The 20776-nt window shown below is 36.7% G+C and overlaps 1 protein-coding gene across 4 annotated transcripts in view; it reads right to left on the bottom strand.

The window, feature by feature from the left end:
* The window catches only part of LOC128253220 (probable chitinase 10), a 128841-nt gene that overhangs the window by 94476 nt on the left and 13589 nt on the right, over positions 1–20776 (bottom strand). Inside the window, exon 1 of one of the 4 annotated variants that reach the window (XM_052981453.1) lies at positions 4736–4780. The exons of the other annotated variants lie outside the window; for them this stretch is intronic. The gene's annotated coding sequence lies outside the window, so the exon portion shown is untranslated. Of the gene's footprint in view, positions 1–4735; positions 4781–20776 lie in introns of those variants that run through there. 4 annotated transcript variants of the gene reach the window in all.

Raw genomic sequence — 20776 nt, 5'->3', positions numbered from 1 at the left:
TTTTTATACAACCTTGATTTTTTATTTTTGAGGTAAGACAAGAGCCTATTGAACCATGGGGGCTTAGAAGAGTCACTTGTCGTTATTAACAAATATTAAGTCAAGAAGTCTGTCCATATGGTTCTTAATAAGTCCGTCAGGCCGTCGATAAAGTCGTGCTGGCTTTCGGCAAAAAGGAGATTGGAGTCCAATGAAGAGATCCAAGACACGTTAGATATGTTAAAATCTCCCATTATAATTGGGTGGTCCTCATCGGCAATAGAAGAGGATACTAATTGAATGGCAGACAGGTGCATTAAATAGAGAGAAGTATCAGATCTAGGTGGAATGTAATAGCAAGTTATATAAATTTTAATGTTATTGATATTAATTTTAACTGCAACGAATTCAATGGAAAAATTTCCGATGAAAGTGAGTTGTGAACTGCAATTAGTACGCCACCGCCCAGGGAGATGCAGTCAGTTCTATAGATAACAAATTTATCAACGAATATTTCTTGATCGGAAACCGAAGAGTTTAGCCATGTTTCAGATAAAGCAATGACGTCGGCGTCGGTGAAAAGACTATTAACATAAACCTTACTCAGTTTACCCAATAGGCTTCGTACATTTTGGTATAAAACTGACAGATTTGTTTTTCTTAGTTTTTTGAAACAGCTGAATTTGAGCCACGAGGCTGTTTTTTCTGAAGATACTCATGTTCTAAAGTATTAACTGGCCAAAGTGTAGTTAGGGAAATAGGAAAGTGCCTTAGGGAAATAGGAATCAGTGATACGAATTTTAAAAGAAGAGATATTGCGCTTTTGCTTAAAAATGAACTTATATACAGAAATAGCGTTGTCCGGGGCATGCAGTTTCTGACAGAGGAAGATCCTAACATCCTCGGCAGTGGCTTCGGGATTAAGTCTCGTCACGAATATTGATTTTTGAATAACCCCTCTCAGAGGAATCCCAGAGACATCAGAAGTCGCCTCGCTATTCTTTGGACGGTTACTTCTCGAAACACCACTTAAAGTGACATTAGTGCGTCTAGGAGCCGCATGGCTTGGGCCAGGCATATCGTTGGAGAAGGAAACAGCACCAGATGTAGAAGCAGATGTAGGAGCAGAGTTGGTAACAACAGGAGCCAGTTGTAATCCAAGAGAGGCCATGCTTTGTTCCGGTAGAACATTACCAAGTGATTCCGCAGTCAATGAGGCACGCGAGGGAACAGAAGAACGGGTAGTGTGAGCCAGTGGCAGTGTTAAGTAGGTCGGCGAAAGGTCCATGTTATTAGCATTAGTTGACGTCGAGATGGATGGTGAATCATAAACAGGAAGTTAAAGATTATCATATTATCTGGGATTTTTCTTTTTGGTGACTCGCTAAGAATCTTAAGTCCAAGAAACTGAGATTCCACTGCCAGGAATTTGTCATTCATAGCGTTGAAGAGTTTACGAACTTCAACAAATCCAGTCCTAGTTTGCCTCATGAACGTACGCATTTCATCCGTCATCTCGCGGCAAGACCAGGTAAAACCAACTCGTTTCGAGATTAAATCCCCAACACGGCCGTTGAAGCCAGCTCCAGCACACTTAACATGCGAACAGTTATCACATAACCAGCAGATGAGGTAGGTATCGCCACTAATAATGCCATTATACTCGCATTTATTAGCAGTGCAAGCGATGGTCATTTTGGTTAATTATCAGGTCACTGTGCACAGAAGAAGAGGGGAGCGCGGGTGTAGTATGTGAGCATCCGTATCAGCCTCGAGCGTAAGCGAGAAATGTTGGGCAAAGCGGAGCAGATACCGTATAAACGTTGAAACAGCAGCGGGGTGAAGAGCGGTCAGATGTAAGCGTTGAACAGCAGAGCAGCAGCAGGGCAGAGAGCGTGGAGCGTTGAAGAGCAGCAGCGGTACAGAGAGCGGTCGTTTGTAAGCGTTGAACAAACGATCGAAACAAGTGCAACGAATGCAGCTTCGGGTAAATGTACGTGGTGAGCACTAAGAGCGCAGTGTCACTAACAGCACCAAACTTTAGGATTAGCGGTAAACGCTGACCAAGCAGAAGAAAAATAGTCAATTGGCAGCTTGTTTTAATTTAAATAAAACGTCATTAACTTTTAATGTCTACATGTAATGCGTACTTATGTAGGTAGTAGGGTTACTGACAAGACAACTGAGCTATGCAAAATACGTAAAACTCCGGAAGAACACAGTGTGAAAGAGGAGCGTCGAATTACACGTCCGATTAGATGAAAAACTCTGCATTAGATGAAACTCTCTCATATAGCTCCCATTGGGACAATCGGAAAAAAAAAATTGTAACTTAGCTGTTTTTTAGTTTTTTTCTTAGTTCTTCGACATTTAGTAATTGTTAAATATTTCAGAATTACGGTTTAAATTTCATAAAAAGCGGACGACTATATCATAGAGCTCCAATAGCAACATTAAAAATAAATAAAAAAATGTTTTTCTATTTTGTAATTTTTTGTTTTAATTCCTTTAGACTTATCAATAATTTGATAGTTTAGGATTACGCTTTTAATTTTATTAATATCGGAAAACGATATCATATAGCTGACATAGGAACTATCGAAAAATTTAGCTGCAAATCATCATAGCTTCAATGTTTTTAAGCATATACGGAAGTAAATCATAATTTTAATGTTTTTAAGAATATTTAGTTTTTGCAAAAGCTGCAAGGGTATATAAACTTCGGCTTGCCAAAGTTTGCTTACGTTCTTGTTTTTTTTTAATTTACGATATTATTTATTAAAAATCGGACAACGATATCATAAAAATGCCATTGCTTTATTGGTTTTTTACATATGAGCACAAAAAATCAAAATTTAGTAGCACTAAAGAATATTTTATTTGTCTTTCCGAAGTTGCCGATCATAACTCAGTACTGGATAATCCGAAATATCACAAATTAAAATTAAAACTACACTTTTTGGTAACACTACAAAGAAAAAACTCGGTTTATTGCGAAAAATCTGTTCATTTTTTATTGTAAAATAATGCCCAATCCTTATCAATTTCAGCTCCGGTCGCGTGTGGACGTGTATTCTTAACGCTCCGGAAAAACAAATAGTCACTCAGTCGAAAACGTTCGCGAGGTTTTGCAGTTCGCGATGCTAATTCCCATATCGTAAACTAAAATTTTAATTAATTAATTAATTTATCTTTACGCACTAACAATAAACAAATGAGTAAGAACGTGGATCAGCGCCAAACTTTGAAAAAAAAAACGCAGTGCACCCAATCTACAAGTTGCAGTACCTTCTGCACCGTAAGATCACAGTAGAAGAGCCGCACAAACGGAACGGGCCAGTGCAATGCACAAATTGCCAGGAATACGGACACACCAGGGCTTACTGCACCCTCAGGTCAGTTTGTGTAGCTTGTGGAAACTGCCACGGCTCCGAACCCTGCCCTGCCAACAATGAAGACTCTCTCACTAAAAAGTAAGTAAACTGCCAAGGAAACCACACAGCAAACTACAGAGGCTGTCCAGTCTACAAAGATATAAATAGTCGTATGCAACGAGCGACAACGGCACGCCAGAACATTTACATGAAATCACAAACGACACCGGAAGTTCTCTTCGCAAAAGCAGCCAGGTCATCATTTGGGCCCCCAATTGCCACCAACGGCATTTCCTACGCCAGTGCTCTAAGATCAGGCACAGCTCACAGCAGGCCATGGGGCAGCCACAAAGTAACTTGGAAACTATGATGATAACTTTGCAACAAAATATGATGGAATTTATGTCCTTCCAGAAAACCACCATGCAAACTCTAATGCAAAGCCAAGATATCTTGTTACAAATGCTTGCAGCTAAGCAGTCCAAATAAATTATGCCTGCCTTCGAATAACTCTGTGGAACGCCAACGGTGTTTCACGGCATATACCTGAAATAACTCAATTTCTGAACGAAAATCACATCGACATTATGTTGCTGGCAGAAACGCATCTCACCAGCAAATAAAACTTTCAAATACGAGGATACACGTTCTACGGCACCGATCATCCAGATGGTAAAGCACACGGCGGAACCGGCATCTTAATAAGAGACCGTATCAAACACCACTTTCACCAACGGTTTGCAAAAAATTATTTGCAAGCTACATCGATAAAATTACAGTTGGGCACCAGCAACCTTGCCATTGCCGCTGTCTACTGCCCACCCCGCTTTGCAGTCTCCGAAGACCAATTCATGGACTTCTACAATTCACTTGGAGAGCGATTCATAGCAGCAGGTGATTACAACGCCAAGCACACACACTGGGGATTCCGCCTTGTGACCCCCAAAGGAAGGCAACTATATAATGCACTCATCAAAACATGCAACAAACTGGACTACGTTTCACAAGGCAGTCCTACATACTGGCCTACAGATCCTAGAAAACTACCTGATTTCATTGATTTTGCTGTGACAAAAAATATTTCTCGCAATCTAATATCTGCAAAATCGCTTTTGGATCTATCATCGGACCACTCACCAGTGCTAATAGCTCTTTTTCAAAACCTGGAAATAATCGAGCACACTTGCAGGCTGACGTCGCATCGAACCAACTGGCTGAAGTTCAAAAAGTACGTTAGTTCCCACATTGAACTAACTCCACAGCTCAACATCAAGGAGGACATCGACTGCTATGCCGATGCACTGGAGTCTGTACTCGTCGCAGCAGCCAAAGTCTCTACACCGCAAGGGAGGGATGGGCACACACACCAACACAAAACTAACCTTGAAAGCGAACAGCTTGTTTTGGAGAAAAGACCTTTGAGGCGTGCTTGGCAAACCAACAGATCGCCATCCTCAAAACATAGATTTAAGGAAGCTGGCCGCAGACTTACCAGGGCTTTAAGGCACGAAGAAAAAAAAGCACAACGCCAGTACATTGAAAACTTTCACCCACCAGCGACAGCTAGAAGCGACAAAGACAGAGCTTGTTCATTTGCTTTACACCTTCGAAATGTTTTTCAGCCAAACCCTGCAAATAATTCATTCACACTACCGTCGCCGTCAATTCAAATTGGAACTGAGACGGCGCCAATTCTGTTTCAACCAAACGAAGTTGCAAAAGTCATCAGCGAGCAATTTAAAACAAAAAAGGCCCCAGGAGGTGATCTAATAACTCCTAAGATGCTCATTAAACTCCCAAACTGTGCAGTTGAGGTAATTGGAAAACTCTTTAACGGGATTACACGACTTGGCTTCTTCCCAAAAAAATGGAAAAAGTCGGTAATCATAATGATCCCAAAGCCAGGAAAAGATCACACAATACCAGCTTCATACAGACCGATAAGTTTACTCTCGTGTCTTTCAAAACTGCTCGAAAAATGCCTTCTGACGCGCATAATCCCACATCTGAAAGAGTACAACATTATTCCGGCGCATCAATTTGGCTTTCGAGAAAGCCATTAAACAATAGAGCAAGTTAACAGATTAACAACAGAAATACGAACTGCATTCGAGTCTCGGGAATACTGCAGTGCGGTATTCCTTGACGTTGCGCAGGCTTTCGACCGAGTCTGGCTCGATGGACTTATGCATAAAATCAGAACGTTACTAGCGGAAAACACTCACAGGATACTTGAATCGTACCTTTACAACAGAGCCTTCGCCGTGAGATGCAACACTACAATATCCGACGATTACACGATAGAGGCTGGAGTTCCTCAAGGTAGCGGCTAACTACTTCTACATTCGCAGACGATACCGCGATGCTAAGTCGGTCCAAATGCCCAATTCAGGCAAAACCACTACTAGCTGATCATCTCGTGGTAGTGGAGAGGTGGTTATCAGACTGGCGTATAAAAATAAATGGGCAAAAGTGTTAACACATAACGTTTACTCTTAACAGACAAACGTGTCCCCCGCAAAATATGAATAACACGCTACTTCCACAAGCTGACGATGTAACGTACCTTGGCGTCCACCTAGACAGGAAAAGAAAATTCTTCTAAAACTAAAATCCAATAGCCTTCATTGGCTCAAAAACGCTCGCTCCCCCCTCTGCCTAGACTTCAAGGTCCTGCTCTACAATTCAACGCTTAAGCCAGTCTGGACTTACTGCTCCCAATTGTGGGGAAACGCGAGCAGCAGTAACATCGATATTATCCAGCGAGCACTATCAAAAATCCTGAGAACTATCACTGGGGCACCTTGGTATGTTCGGAACGACAACATCCACAGAGATCTTGGCATTCTACCCGTAAAAGATGAAATATCAAAACAAAAAGCGTCCTACCCCACCAAACTAACTTCTCATCCAAACCAGCTCGCCAGGGGCCTAGCCCGGGTTTCCAACCGGACCCGATTACAACGAAATGACCTTCCAGCTCAACAATAGTTATTAGAGCCCTTACATCTCGCGTCAGTCATCTTGAATGTCAGATAAAGTTTTTTTTTTTTTTAATTTAAGATTTTATATATGTCGAAGAGTATATAGTGCAGCATCTCGACAGGTATGACCATGGGTTGTGCTGGTATACTAGATATACTAGATACTAGTTTTGGTAGAATGGGGACTCAGTTTGTGAGCTGGTCTCTCTTTTTATGCTTCTGGTTTGTAGCGTGGCGTGAGATAGACACGTGCTTGGTCCTTAAGAGTGAATTATGAGCAACAAAGGCATCGAAGACTCGCTGCAGTTGCCAGAATTTAATTCAGGCAATCAAGAACCAAACGATCAAGTAACCAGCAATGACGACTTACAAGGGGATGACTTTAGTTCTCCGACATCAGAAGTGGGTTTCGGCCCTAACAAAACTTTGTCAAGGGATGTCTTCGCTTTGTTGGAGCAACAAAACCGGAATATTCTGGAACTGGTTAAGAAGCTACAGATGCCGGCGAGCACAGTACAACAGACTGGCGAGATTTCCTTGCCGAAATATATTCCGGACATTGCTGGGGTGGATGCCACGTAGTGGTGCGCTACGGTCGACATAATTTTACGAACGAAACTGCTCTTATATTAGCGCTGAGTAAGGCCTTGGAAGGCACAGCGGCCCAGTGGTTAACACAAATATGCTACCCAGGAATAACTTGGCAACAGTTCCGGCAATTGTTTGAGCAGCGTTTCGAGACATCAGAGACGCCAGCCGCTGTTATTTTTAATCTTCTAAATAGTCGCCCAAGGAACGGTGAGAGCTTGCCTGTTTTTGCGAGTCGCAGCGTGACGTCACTGTGCAAAAAATTGCGTAATTTAAATTGTGAACAAATTTCAATCGCTTTGATTCTTGGGCATATGGCTAATTTCGACCGGCGTTTACAACGAATGATACACACAACGCATGTCAGCAATCGACGTGAGCTGCAAGCGGGCTAAAACTGCGGAACTAAAATGTTATCAAAGTGGAAAACCAGGACATAAAAAACAAGACTGTAGATCTGGACTAGGATTTCAGTTTTCATCAACTGAACAGAAGCGGCGTTCTGGGCAGCCTCATCATGGAAGGACAAATGTAACTTGTTACAAATGCCAGGAGCCGGGGCACATTGCCACAAATTGTCCCAAAAAAGTGCTGAATACCGGTTTGGGAGTTAGATCAAAAGAGAGTGGAGCTGTGCACTATGGTGGAGCCTAATAGTTAATGGTGAGAGATTTCCAGTAACATTTGATCCGGAAGCTGAGTGTTCATTAATTAAAGAAAGTACTGTACTACAGTACTTCGAAAATCAAGACTAATATCATTGTTGATGGTAATTCTTTGGTAGTTTTGTTTCACATAGTACCAGATTGTGGAATCAAAAATAATATTGTCATTGGCAGACAAATATTGGCTCAATGTTTTTGGTATAGTTTTTGTTTTTTTTGTATTTGACTGGTTGAATCAACTAAGACTGTTCAAAAGCGACCATATAGATTTGGGTCAAGTGAGAGGGCGCTAGTACGTGGCAAAAATAGAGAATAAATTGAGTATAAAGTTATCAAACCTAGTAAATCTCCATTTGATATTTGTAAATATAAAAAGAATGGTTCAGCAAAACTTTGAGGACTTTATCAGGAATAAAATAAAAAAAAAGTATCTGATAAAATTACATTATCTCTGATATCAGATAAAGTAGCTAAACTTCGGCGAGCAAATTATTTCACTTCTCTTGTCATGTCTAGTGGATATGCTTTCGTTATACCTGCTCGGAAGAACGAATTTCTATCGATGCCATTTGGATTAAAGAACGCTTCCTCGGTTTTTCAAAGAACGGTTGGAAATTGTTATAAAAATTTAAGTGAAAGATGGATTTTTATTTAACATTTCAAAATGTTTCTTTCTGAAAACTATAGTTCGGTTCATTGGTTATGAGGTAAACGCGGCGGAAAATTAAGCAAAATCGAAATCAATCGCTACATTTCGACAGCTCATCGGTTTTATGTCGTATTTTCGCAAATTTGTTCCGAGGTTTTTGCACAATTTTTGAACCCATTGTATTTTCTCACATCTGAAAATAATAGCTTGTTTTGGAGTGTAGAGCACGAAGAAATTAGCAAAAGAATAATCACTGTATTAACGAACAAGCCAGTGTTGATTATTTTTGATAATTAGTTTCCAATTGAGGCTTTTACTAAGTTTGTTTATTTGTTTTGCACCTTCTCTATTGATGCTTATACTTGTATTAACCCACTGAAATCTACGATAGCCATTTTTGGTGTGACAACACGTCTAATTGCCGATCAGCGGCGAGGCTTGACTGGTTCAAAGTTTATGCAATTTTGTTCTTATCAATAGATAGATCTACATTTAATTGCCACAGGTGAAAATCGAGTCAACGGTCAAGTTGAAAGGGTTATGATTACCCTTTAGAATCTGTGGACGGCTGTTGAGAAACAGCAAGAAGCACTAGTGGAGGTACAGCTGGCCCTTAATTTCGCAGTGAATCGTAGTACTAAATGTAGTCCATTAGAACTTTTGATTGGTAAAATGGCTAGGCCTCTGGGGCTAATTCTATAAGCGATACTGAAACTGAAATTAACAAGATATAAAAAAAAAAAAATTTGACGAAAGCAAGGCTAAGGTAATTAGATTCAGTGTGGGTGACTTTGTGCTCAAAAACAGTGGGAAACAGCAAACGAAATTGGATCCAAAGTTTAGAGGGTCTTTCGTTGAGGCATTGGAGGGAGACAACATGTTTTAAAATGTACGCAAAAAAAAAACACGAAAGTTTGAGAAAGTTACCGGAAGTGCAAATTTCAGAGAGCTTGATGCTAATTTTAAAGAACAAAGTCTGTTGCAAAAGTCTTTTGAAACAGAAGAGTGTCGTGAAGCCATGTGATTGGCGATGATCGAAGGTTGCTTTAGAAATGAGATTAAAGAATTCGTGAAGCTATCGTGGGCGATGGACGAGCGATGTGGTTGATGAATTCGTGAAGCCAAGTATTGGGCGATGGACGAGCGATGTGGTTGATGAATTCGTGAAGCCAAGTATTGGGCGATGAACGAGCGATGTGGTTGATGAATTCATGAAGCCAAATATTAGGCGATGGACGAGTGATGTGGTTGAAGAATTCGTGAAGCTTAGTGTTGGGTGATGGACGAGCTGAGAGCGTAATAAAATGCGTTAAGCCAATGTGTTTGGCGCTTGATGAATATTCAAAAGTTGGCTAGTATAAGACAAGTTATGTTTCATGGATTATGACTTAATGATTTGTAATGATTAATTTATAATTTGATAATGTTTAAATGATCTTTTGACTGGACATGTAAATGAAAGAAATGGTTTATAAGAAAACGTTATGATTTGAAATATTCTATGAAATTGAGATTACTTGGTTAAGTTTTTCTGAAGTATTCAATAATATTATAATGTTGGAATGAAACTAAGAGATTTATTGTAGTCACGAGGACGTGTCTATGTCAGAATGGCCGCGTCGGAGAGTATGTAGTGCAGCATCTCCACAGGTATGACCATGGGTTGTGCTGGTATACTAGATATACTAGATACTAGTTTTGGTAGAATGGGCACTCAGTTTGCGAGCTGAGGCCGAGTGTGGCTTCGTATGCGTTGCTCGGTCTGGTCTCTCTTTTTATGCTTCTGGTTTGTAGCGTGGCGTGAGATAGACACGTGCTTGGTCCTTAAGAGAGAATTATGAGCAACAATGGCATCGAAGACTCGCTGCATTTGCCAGAGTTAAGTTCAGGCAATCAAGAACTAAACGATCAAGTAACCAGCAATGACGACTTACAAGGGGATGACTTTAGTTCTCCGACATATACTTGTTGTTAGTCTCAATTCAGAGAAGATTCAATAAATAAAATGCATATGTAAACAAAAAATAAAATAAAAAGTTTAAAAAAAGTTTTAAAACTCTTTACTATTATTTTAGTAGTAGTTGACAATAAAATTATATTATGAAGTAGCTGCTTATTTAAAAACAATGTTCATGCATTTGAGTGCGTGCGACAGCGGTTTTATACTGTTCGTGTCGTACTCTGCCGGCACTCTGACGGGTATCTAAGAGTATGGGAACTCAACTATAGCGTTCCTGTGTTTTTTATGTGCATGCAGATCAAAAATGGCGCAAATCGGACGTCTATATACTATTGCTGCCATAGCAAGAGTTCAAGGGTTTATCGTGTTCCCTAAAAAGTATGTAACAGGTAGAAAGAAGCGCTTCCGACCCTATAAAGTATATATTCTTGATCTGGATCAATAGCCGAGTCGATCGAGCCATGTCCGTTTGTCTGTCCGTCCGTATGAACGTCGAAAAATATAAGATTTGACATGCAGATTCTAGTAGTTCTTACGCAGCGCAAGTTTATTTCAAAAGCCTGGCATGTCAATTTGAGACATGTTAGACCTATGTTATAAGGCTGTTTTTATTTTAGAAGTGGTGAACATTAATCAAATTGTCCGGAAGATGACGCCAACCAAACCCCAACTATTTTCACAGGTAATATTTATTATTTTTATATCGATTAGCTGAGTAACGTGTAACGCGTTTTGGCTCTATACGGTATTTTCATAGTATTAAGATTTTATCCCTTGAGTTTTTATAGAAATCGGTTCAATGTCGATTTGTAGCGCAGTGTTTTACACTTGCCAATTTAACGACTATATCCTATAGCTGCCATCGGATAAAATTTGATAAATTTTCCAAAAAGAACGCATGCATTTCATTTAATGGTTTTTATCATTTGGGATCCATCACTTGACTTGAAAAGTATTAAAACGGCCTTCCGAAGTTAGCTTTCGTTTTCGTTTTATATAAACAAAAAACGAAATTAAAAAAAAAATTAAGTATAGAAAATGTGTACTAACTCAACCCACAACAACATCGAAAAATTGTACACTAAATATAAAAAATAAAATGAACGTTATATTAATATATAAAATGACACCCAATTTACTTGAGTCCGATGCTCCGTTCAAAAGTTATTCAGAAAATACTTTTTTTGGTATATCTTAAAATACAAATTTTTCGGTGTCCGTCAGTTTCAAATAATTTTAAGGACTTGTTTTTTAATTTTGGAATAGTTTGTTATGTTTTGGGCAGGTTGTTACAAAAAATAAGTTTGTTCTATGGCTTTTTCAAAAACTAACTTATTAAACGGGAAATCGCTAAAAATAGCTAAAAGCTTAGCACGGCTTTAACTTCTTAGCTAGTTAAGCTAGAGACAATTAATATATGTCATTAAAAAGGTATTGTCAAATGCTAATCACGCTGCCTTAACGTTATTGGTCTAAAAAAAATACTTTAAAATTTTTTTAGTTTATATTTTTTTTTAATATTATTAAAATTGTTAGCACCATTTTTTGTTTAACCTTTTACGTACATAGCCCTTAAGATTCCTCAACTTTTGGTATATAATATATATATTATTTGGTATAGAGTTATTAAGCAACAAAAACTGCATATTTTCTCAGTTTAGAGCAGTTAACGCAGCCTTGGCAAGAATTTCCTCCTAAAAGTACGCGCAATTAATTTAATAAGGAAAATATTATAAACACAAAAATCGCTTCACCGGGGTCAGTTGATATGGCTCCCAATTAGGCAATCATATTTGGTCTCTGCGTCGGCCTTAAATATAAGAATTTCATATAAATTACTTAACGCTAGATCTTTGAAAATAAAGTCAGTTTAAATGTTTATCGCGAAAAGTCAAGGTAGTTTTTCCTTATTCGGAAAAACCCTACGATACACTTGTTGACTTGAAATATATAAATAACTCTCCAATTTGTATTCATTGCATTCAATGCTACACATTATTAAAGCATAAGCTTTTCAAAAGCTATTTAATTTAAATCGATTAAATCCTCCGGAGATCATACCTTGGTGCAGATGGACTCCCTGATTTATAAAATAACACTCAAAATGTTAAGTATGGTACCATTTCTTTAAAAGTGTAAATAACGTTTGTTACTTGATTTCATGACAATATTATTTTTATCTTGAGATCTGCTAAGCCGATTTTGGTCATCGGTAGTCCAATTAAATTAAAATTGTTATTCTGAAATAGTTATCTGGATTTCTAAGCTTATTTGTATGCATTGTAATAAAACTAAAGGTTTTATTGGATTGTGTGGTGTGAAACTTTTACACATGTAAAAATGACAGGCAGTATGGATAGTGTGGCGGTCCATGAGTCTCCCACTAGCGGGTCATCCCTGTATCCAATCGACAGATGGATGTAGTCCTTTATCTTCTGTTCATAGGCCTGGCTAGTGTCAGGGCTAATATGAATTGACCAAAAAGAAATGTTCTTTTTGTTTCATTTGTATTATTATTATTATTATACTCTTGCAGAGGGTATTAAAATTGTATTTATTTTATTTTTCATTTTATCCCAGTTCTACAGGCTAGGTCAGGCCTATAAGTTATGGCACCAGTCACTTTGGGTAGAGTACGTTTAACATTAATGATTTTGTCTTATATACTAACATTATAAAATCCTAAACATAAGCATACACAAAAAAGCGGACAATTGCAATCTAAACGTCAAAAAATAAAGATGGAAAACATTTGAAAGCGAGAAAGTGCAAAAAATTTTGGATTTACTAAAATAATCACATTAAAATTTTAAGTTAAAGAAGAAGTTAAATTTAGAGCGTGCCTCGAATAATTGAGTTTTGAATTGTGTTTCATTTTTAATGTTTTTTAAATTATTCGGAAGATCATTCCAGTAGCGAACAGTTTGGATAAAGAAGTGTTTCTCTGCCGATCCAAATTGTAGTTGTCTGCAAATAATATTATTTGTTCTAGCGAATGCTGAAATTTGCAAGAACTCCATCAGGTACTGTGGCTCCTTCCTTCCTCCTTATTAGCCTAATCCAGGACTCAAAACTTAGCTCGAAAATCTTTGATGAGGTAACATGCTCTGTGCAATCAAGGTTAAAAATATACAGCGCTATTGAGTTAAACGCAACTCACTGCTTGCGCATACTTGCCGAGTCAGAGGATGCAAAAATTTCAAGGCCGTAAAATAGAGTTGATATTACACAAGTTTTGGCTACTAACATTCTGATATTGGTTGAAACAAGATTCTGGGTTAATGACAGCTGCCTGAGTATAGCATAAGTTTTCCCCGTGCCCTTAGTAATTTGATCAGCCCATGTCAGCGTTCTATGCCGAGGTTTGTGGCCCTTTCAACATTGACTTAAGGGATCAAAATTGAGTGTATGGATCTTTGGTAAATAAATAGGCATTTTGTTTTACTAGGATTTAAGTGCAGCCCGCTCGCCTCTGCCCACATACTTATTTTTTTGATTTCATAGTTGCTAACTCTAATACATTTACTAAATTGGACTAACATAAAACTGACCCTTGTTGGACTCCCTGAGCGAGGGGCAAGAGATCAGATTTAAGATTTCTCGAAAAAACTGCTTGCAAAGTAGGTTTGAATAAGCTTTATTGCACATGGAGAAGAATTATACAGCGTTCGCAGTTTGGTACAAGCGTTCACATGGTCAATAAAGCTTTGCTAAAATAAGGAAGGGCTTATATCTTCAGAAATCTTCAAGACAGCAGTAGTACAAATTCTATTGATTTTGAACCCTGATTGCTTGATGCTAAGAATACGTTTATTTCCCAGGTGTGATTGAATTTGAACTAGGCGTTCGAATGACTTGGACAGAAATGAAAGGATAGAATAGATAGATAGGAATCGCGAGTATCTTTGCAATCTTCCATGCTTCGGGCAACGTAAAAGTTGTTAATATAGTGTTAAAGATGGGGGAGATGTGTTGAATTAACTTTGGTATCAATATTTTTACAAATTTGGGGCGTATGTTGTCCAGACCCTCTGCATTGAATCTTACACTAATTAAAAATTCTAGAACATGACATGGACGGACACACATTAGGCTAAAAATGTTATCACAGATGGTTGTCGAGTTCAGGTACATATTTTGGGGAGGACTATACAAATTGACGATAGAAAACTTTTCATAAGAAGTATCCACATCTAGGTTTGACTTAGTAGCCTGAGTTTGTTTGCCTAACCACATAGCTCCTTCCAAACCTGACCAGACGAATTTGCATTTCCAAATTTATTATTATAAAACCTACGTTTGAAGACTGCTATCTTTCCCTTAACGTCTGTTCTAATTTGTTTAAAAACATTGTAAAAATCTTCAGTTTGATATCGTTTTCAGCGCTTATAGGCTGCATCCCGCAATCGAATTAGTCCCTTTATTTCTGAGGTAAACTAGGGCTGATCTGCTGGCTTCAGAATTTTAGTTCTAACTGGGACACATTTCTCAAAAAGTTGTCCAATATAAGAGTTTAATAGTAATAGTTTGTTTTTCAGCAGATGTCAATGAGGGTCCAGACATAATTGTCAAATTCAGCCTGCAAGTTTCATAATTAAATAACTTATAATCCTTATTGCAAATTAAAGATGGGGTGTTGTCGGAGATAAAATCATCATAATAAATATCAGGTCATGTTTGGAAAAAGCAGGATTAGTCATATAAAAGGACTTTTGACAAATCACAAACAAAGAATGCACCTAACAAGGAGCAACAAGCTTGTAAAATAAGTAGGTGCATGAATGTCAAACAATTTCAGTCCTATTGAATTAAAATCATTGTGAACAAGATTTTCAATAAACATGTTACTGTTGAGATCTCCTGTTATAATTACATTTTGATACCTAACGGATATGTCTGCAAGCGTTCTCATAAAGTCTCTTAACGCCACCAGCATGGCCCTCCCGATCAGCATTAAACAACACATACCCATCAAACACAAACGGAACATCATCACTAAAGCCATTGACAAACCAAGTTTCTGGCACAAAAATTTCATCAACATAAGATCCCACAAATAACTCTCTAAACTCATCCATTTTTCTTACTTGGCTTTGGGCATTTATGTGGACAATACTAACACCCTCTCCTTGCTTACATAGATATTTAAGAGATTGCTAACCATATTTTTATTTGAAACGATCTGCATTAGAATAGGCATTTTTAAATATTGGAAACACACACAAAAGGTCCTAGTAGGCACACACTAATTCTAAAAGAGTATTATCAGAAACCTATCAAAACTTTAGTTACTCTAAAAAACTATTATAAGAATGAGAATAGAATTATAAAAGAAAATAGTTGCGAAAATTATTATTATTCCCATTACCCGGATGTGCGGAGCGGAGAATGAGAGGCGGAAACATAAAGAGAGAGGAACCCAGCAGCATTGACAGAGCGAGAGAGGGGTTCAGCAGCAGTGATAATGGCAATGTCATCGAATTGCTGAATGTAGATAACGTCTCTCCCCTGATAACGTCATCTCTCCATGTGCATTTCTAATTTCAGTTAAACTAGTCTCTTAGTTTTTAAGCTATCTGCTTGAAACTTTACCACAAGTTGTCTTTCTATTGTAGGTAGTATATAAGTCGGCACGAGCCGGATCGGACAATTATATCACATAGTGATAGCTTATCATTTTGGAATTACGGTTTAAATTTGATCAAAATCGGACGACTATATCGTATAGATCCCATGGCAACAACCAGAATACCAAAAAAAAATTAACAAAAAATGCTAACTTCTCTAATTATACCCTTGCAGAGGGTATTATATTGTAATTTCAGTCAGAAGTTTGTAACGCAGTGAAGGAGACGTTTCCGACCCTATAAAGTATATATATTCTTGATCAGCATCACAGTCGATCTAGCCATGTCCGTCTGTCCGTCCGTCTGTCTGTCAGTCCGTTTCTACGCAAACTAGTCCCTCAGTTTTAAAGCTATCTGTATGAAACTTTCCCAAAAGTTGTCTTTCTATTGCAGGTAGTCGGTAGCCGGATCGGACGACTATAACACATAGCTCCCATAGGAACAATCGAAAAAATAAATAAAAATAAATTATTACTTTGCTGGTTTTTTAATTTTTTTTTTAGTCCTTCGACATTTAGAAATGGTTAAATATTTCAGAATTACGTTCTAAATTTCATCAAAATCGGACGACTATATCAATTAGCTCCCGTAGAAAAATTAAAATATATAAAATAACTTGCTTTTTTTCTTGTTTTGTTGTATAACTTAGAATTACGCTTTTTATTTATTTAAATCGGAAAACGATATCATATAGCTACCATAGGAACGATCGAATAATTCAAGTGAAAATCATCATTGAAATATATATGTTTAATTTTTGCAATAGCTGCAAGAGTATATAAATTTCGGCTTGCCGAAGTAGCTTATTTTCTTGTTTTTTTTTTATATTCCGATTGTTCCAATTAAAGATTTGTGGGTAATTCTCCAAAAAGTTCAACCGCATCAAAAATCAAAGTTTAACAATTTATGTTCTTTTCGCAGATTTTTAAAGGCAATCGATTAAATTAAACTAATATAAGCTAATTTTGCATTTACTCATTGAAATTTTGAAATATTTTGAAGCGAAATCGAAATGATTTAGTAGTCCGATTTAAACCACTATTGAACCGTTATTCTGAAATAAAGAACCATGACTGTATTTTGAAGAACTAAAAAAAAAAATTAAAAAACAGCAAAGTTATATTTTTTTTTGTTTTTTTTTTTTTTTTTGATTATATCAATGAAACGGACGCACGGACTGCGTCGAAAACTTCCTACTGAAATCATAATACCCTCTGCAAGGGTATATTAATTAAAATACATTTTACGTCTAATTACTTAAGAAGTACAAAAACAACATCTAAAGTATGATGGAAGAAAACGTCCACGTCCAACAGTGAAAAGCATTAAAAAAAAATACTTTATATAATAATAATAATATAATACTTTAAGCTATAAGATACGATTTCGGTCCGAAAATGTCTCGCTCACTGCGTTGCAAAATTTTGACTCTAAATATAACACCCTCTAAAAACCCGCAATGTTTTTTTCAAAGTCAATTTTATGCATAAATTTTTTAACATTATTTATATTATTTGACTTTAAAATCGTTATAAGTTATTAATTTTGGCCAAAAATCTGTCATTTTTACCCTGTATAGCTAAAAAACTAAATAAAAGCATTTTGTCTTCTTAACGGATTAAACTTTTCAATTAAACTATTAAATTATTAATAAGTCTAACAGAATTTTTGAAAAAAACATAAAAATATTGAGATCTCAAAGTTTTTTAAAATAAATTTTTTTTTAATTTTTTATTATTTTTATGAAAGCTATATTATATAGTCGTACGATTTTGATGAAACTTAAATCGTAATTCTGAAATATTTAACAAAATAAATAATGGAAAAACAGTATAGTTATAATTTTTTTTCATATATTTTTCCGGATGTTCTTCTGGGAGCTATGTTATGTGTATATGTATGTTATAGTCGTCCGATCCGGCTCGATCCGACTTATGTAGGTACCACCTGCAATAGTAACACAACTTTTAGGATAGTTTAATGCAGATAGCTTTAAAACTGAGAGACCAGTTTGCGTAGAAAGGGAAAGACAGACAGACGGACATGGCTAGATGGACCCTCCAAGTGATGCTGCTGACGTCATACAAGCGCACTCCTGGGTATGCGTTAATATATGTTTTGTGTATGTATTTCTCATAACGATGCAACATACCTTTGGTCTGCATTAGATTTCTAAAAATGCATCAAATCAAGCTCATACTTAAAACCGCAATACTCGATAATACTATGCAAAAGAATGCCTTATTCCTTAAAGTTCTTGTCGATGCTTATGAAATAAGTAAAAATGTACTTGTTACGTTAATCCTGTTTTAATCCTTTTTTTTAGCTATAGGGACTAAAATCAATCAATTTCAATTACGTCCTAACCGAATTTGAGTTGAGTTCGACAGAGGATCAACTTTTATTATTAAGGTCCAACATTCGACAGTTACACGAAAACCCTCCGATAAGACTTGGTTGAGTTGTAATTTAAAAACCAATTCGCCTGCCTAGTAAGGCCTATAAACGCTGGAAAAGGTAGTCACAAACTCGATCTCCTCTGCCAAAAGAAGATTTTACAACAATAAATTCGCCAATGCAGAGACCCCTGGGCAAGTATGCAATGATTTAATAAGCCTGGGCATAGGCAAGCAAAATGCGGCGGCTACATCGGACCATGATGTAGACACCCTCAGTAAAAAAATCTCAGAGTTTCCGTTTCTCATTCCTACACAAAATTTCTACCAGAACTCAACAATGTCATTGATGTCCTTGAATGTATACTTTAAGTAAAATCAAACGCAGAAGGTCCAGATAATGTTAGTTCAAGTTCAAGTTCATAAAAACATTGCTTCCAAAGCTAATTTGTTATATTACCCATATTTTCAAAACAGTCCTTATAACATCATAGTTCCGAAATTTAAAACGAATTTACACCAATATCAATCTTGCCTTTCTTAGCTAAAGCCTTTGAGTAACTAGTGGCCCTGCAGATGGAAACTTACCTGGTTGCAAACAATCAGGCTTCAAAAACCACAGCACATATATAAATACACTCGCCAAAAAATCGATGACAACAAAGTAACCCTCCTAACACTTCTTGACATAAGCAAATCATTTGCCTCCACAACCTCATCCGAAAGTACCATACTTTAATATTCATATTTTCTGCTTCTCACCCAGGGAAGCCCACATGGCTCAGTTTTATCTTTACTGCTTTTCTCGTAATTTGTTAATGATCGCCGTAAGTCAATTTCTGATTGTTATGTGCACCTTTATGTAGATGTTGTCCAATTATATGTAAGTCGTCCTCCAAGTCAAATTAGCGAGTTTATCAGAATAAGCAACAATGAAATTAAACAAATAAAAATGAGATGATGCGAACGGGCTAAGGCTCAATCCAGCCAAATCAAAATGCCTATTAATTTACAAAAAAATCAGTTAACTTTAGCTCTCTTCCAAAGATTGATAACAAAATTTTGAAATATTGTATATTTTTTCGAGCGAGCCACAAACTTGAAAATAGAATTAAACTCTACCTTAACGTGGGATGACCAAATCACTCAAGCCGCAGGAATAGCAAATGACATACTCAAGCAGCTTTTCTTATCCCAAAAACTCACTCCGCAGAATAACAGGATGCTAGTTGCAAAAACCTGCATTATTCCAACATTGTTTAACGTATTTGTAATATTTGTATTCTGCGACATCATAAGCATGCGAAAACTAAAAGTTGCCTTGAACGCAATTGCGCGATAGGTTTTTAATTTATACCGCAGAGACCACATAATAGGCTACGCCAATAAGGTTTTTGATTTATGTTTTGAGTATTAGATGAAGTTAAAAAACCCTGTTATTTTTACCTAAGCTCCTTGAAAAAAGCCGCATTACATAATTGAACAGTTGCTACTGGCTATGTCAGCAAGAACAAACTAAATTGTCTGCAAGAAATAAAACCTGGCGATGACTGAGAAACAATAGCTGTTCGCTGTTTGAATGACCTCCCAAACTATATTTAATGTATTAGAAACGAAGCGCGCCTTAACACGAAACTTTTAAGTTTTTTGAAGAGCATAGGCCAAATTTAATTTCAAATTTCTTTTAATTTAAAAAATTTTAAATTTTACTTTCTAATTTTAATTTTAATTTTTGGTTAAATATAAATTTATTTTTTATTTAACTTATTATAAAGCCAATTAAAAGTTTTAATCTGTAAAGCTGTTATCCGAATGTGAAAACAATTACACTGGCTTACAAATTTAAATCGAAAAAATCCTCCAGATATCAAACCTTGGTTTTCCAGTGAAGATGGACTCCCTGATTATTAAAATGGCACTCAAAATTTTTTGTGAGGTACCATGCTTATCAAAGTGTAATAATGTTTTATACCCGTTTTCATGCCAATTTTTATCTCCAGTTATGCTTGACCGATTTCGGCCATCGATAGCTTATTTCACTGGAAATTCTTCAACTTTCCTAATTTATAAGCTAGAGCTTAACAAAGTTTGAGTAAATGACAACTAAAGTTCCTCAACATAAATTATTTTTGCAAAAATACACGCGTAAAAACCGAAAATAATTTTATAACTTTATCTTGAAGATGGAACTTTCACGAATCTAACAAGTTATTAACCTCAACATTCGGGTTTCAGCCATATACTTTTTAATAATTAATTTATGTTGTCGGAACCTTATAACACATCGAAAAGATTTTGTTTAGTGAAATTAGCTGCAATAAAAAATGTTATAAAATGTTAGGTTGACCACGGTCAAATGTTTCCACAGGTAATATTCGGTAGCGCCCTGCCCGATGGGCGTGGCAACAACCAAATATTTCTAAAATTTGCATACATCGTTACCATTATAGCAATAAAAAAAAGAAAACAAGAAAAAAAATTGGTTTCGAAAGGATTAGAAACATTAAAGTTAAAATGATTTTTAGCTATATTATTCGTTCGTTCCTTTGGGAGC

Source organism: Drosophila gunungcola (genome assembly GCF_025200985.1).
Source record: "Drosophila gunungcola strain Sukarami chromosome 2L unlocalized genomic scaffold, Dgunungcola_SK_2 000007F, whole genome shotgun sequence".
Lineage (NCBI taxonomy): Eukaryota > Metazoa > Arthropoda > Insecta > Diptera > Drosophilidae > Drosophila > Drosophila gunungcola.
The sequence above is the reverse complement of the archived record's forward strand: the minus strand, read 5'-3'. Positions and strand labels throughout refer to the sequence as shown.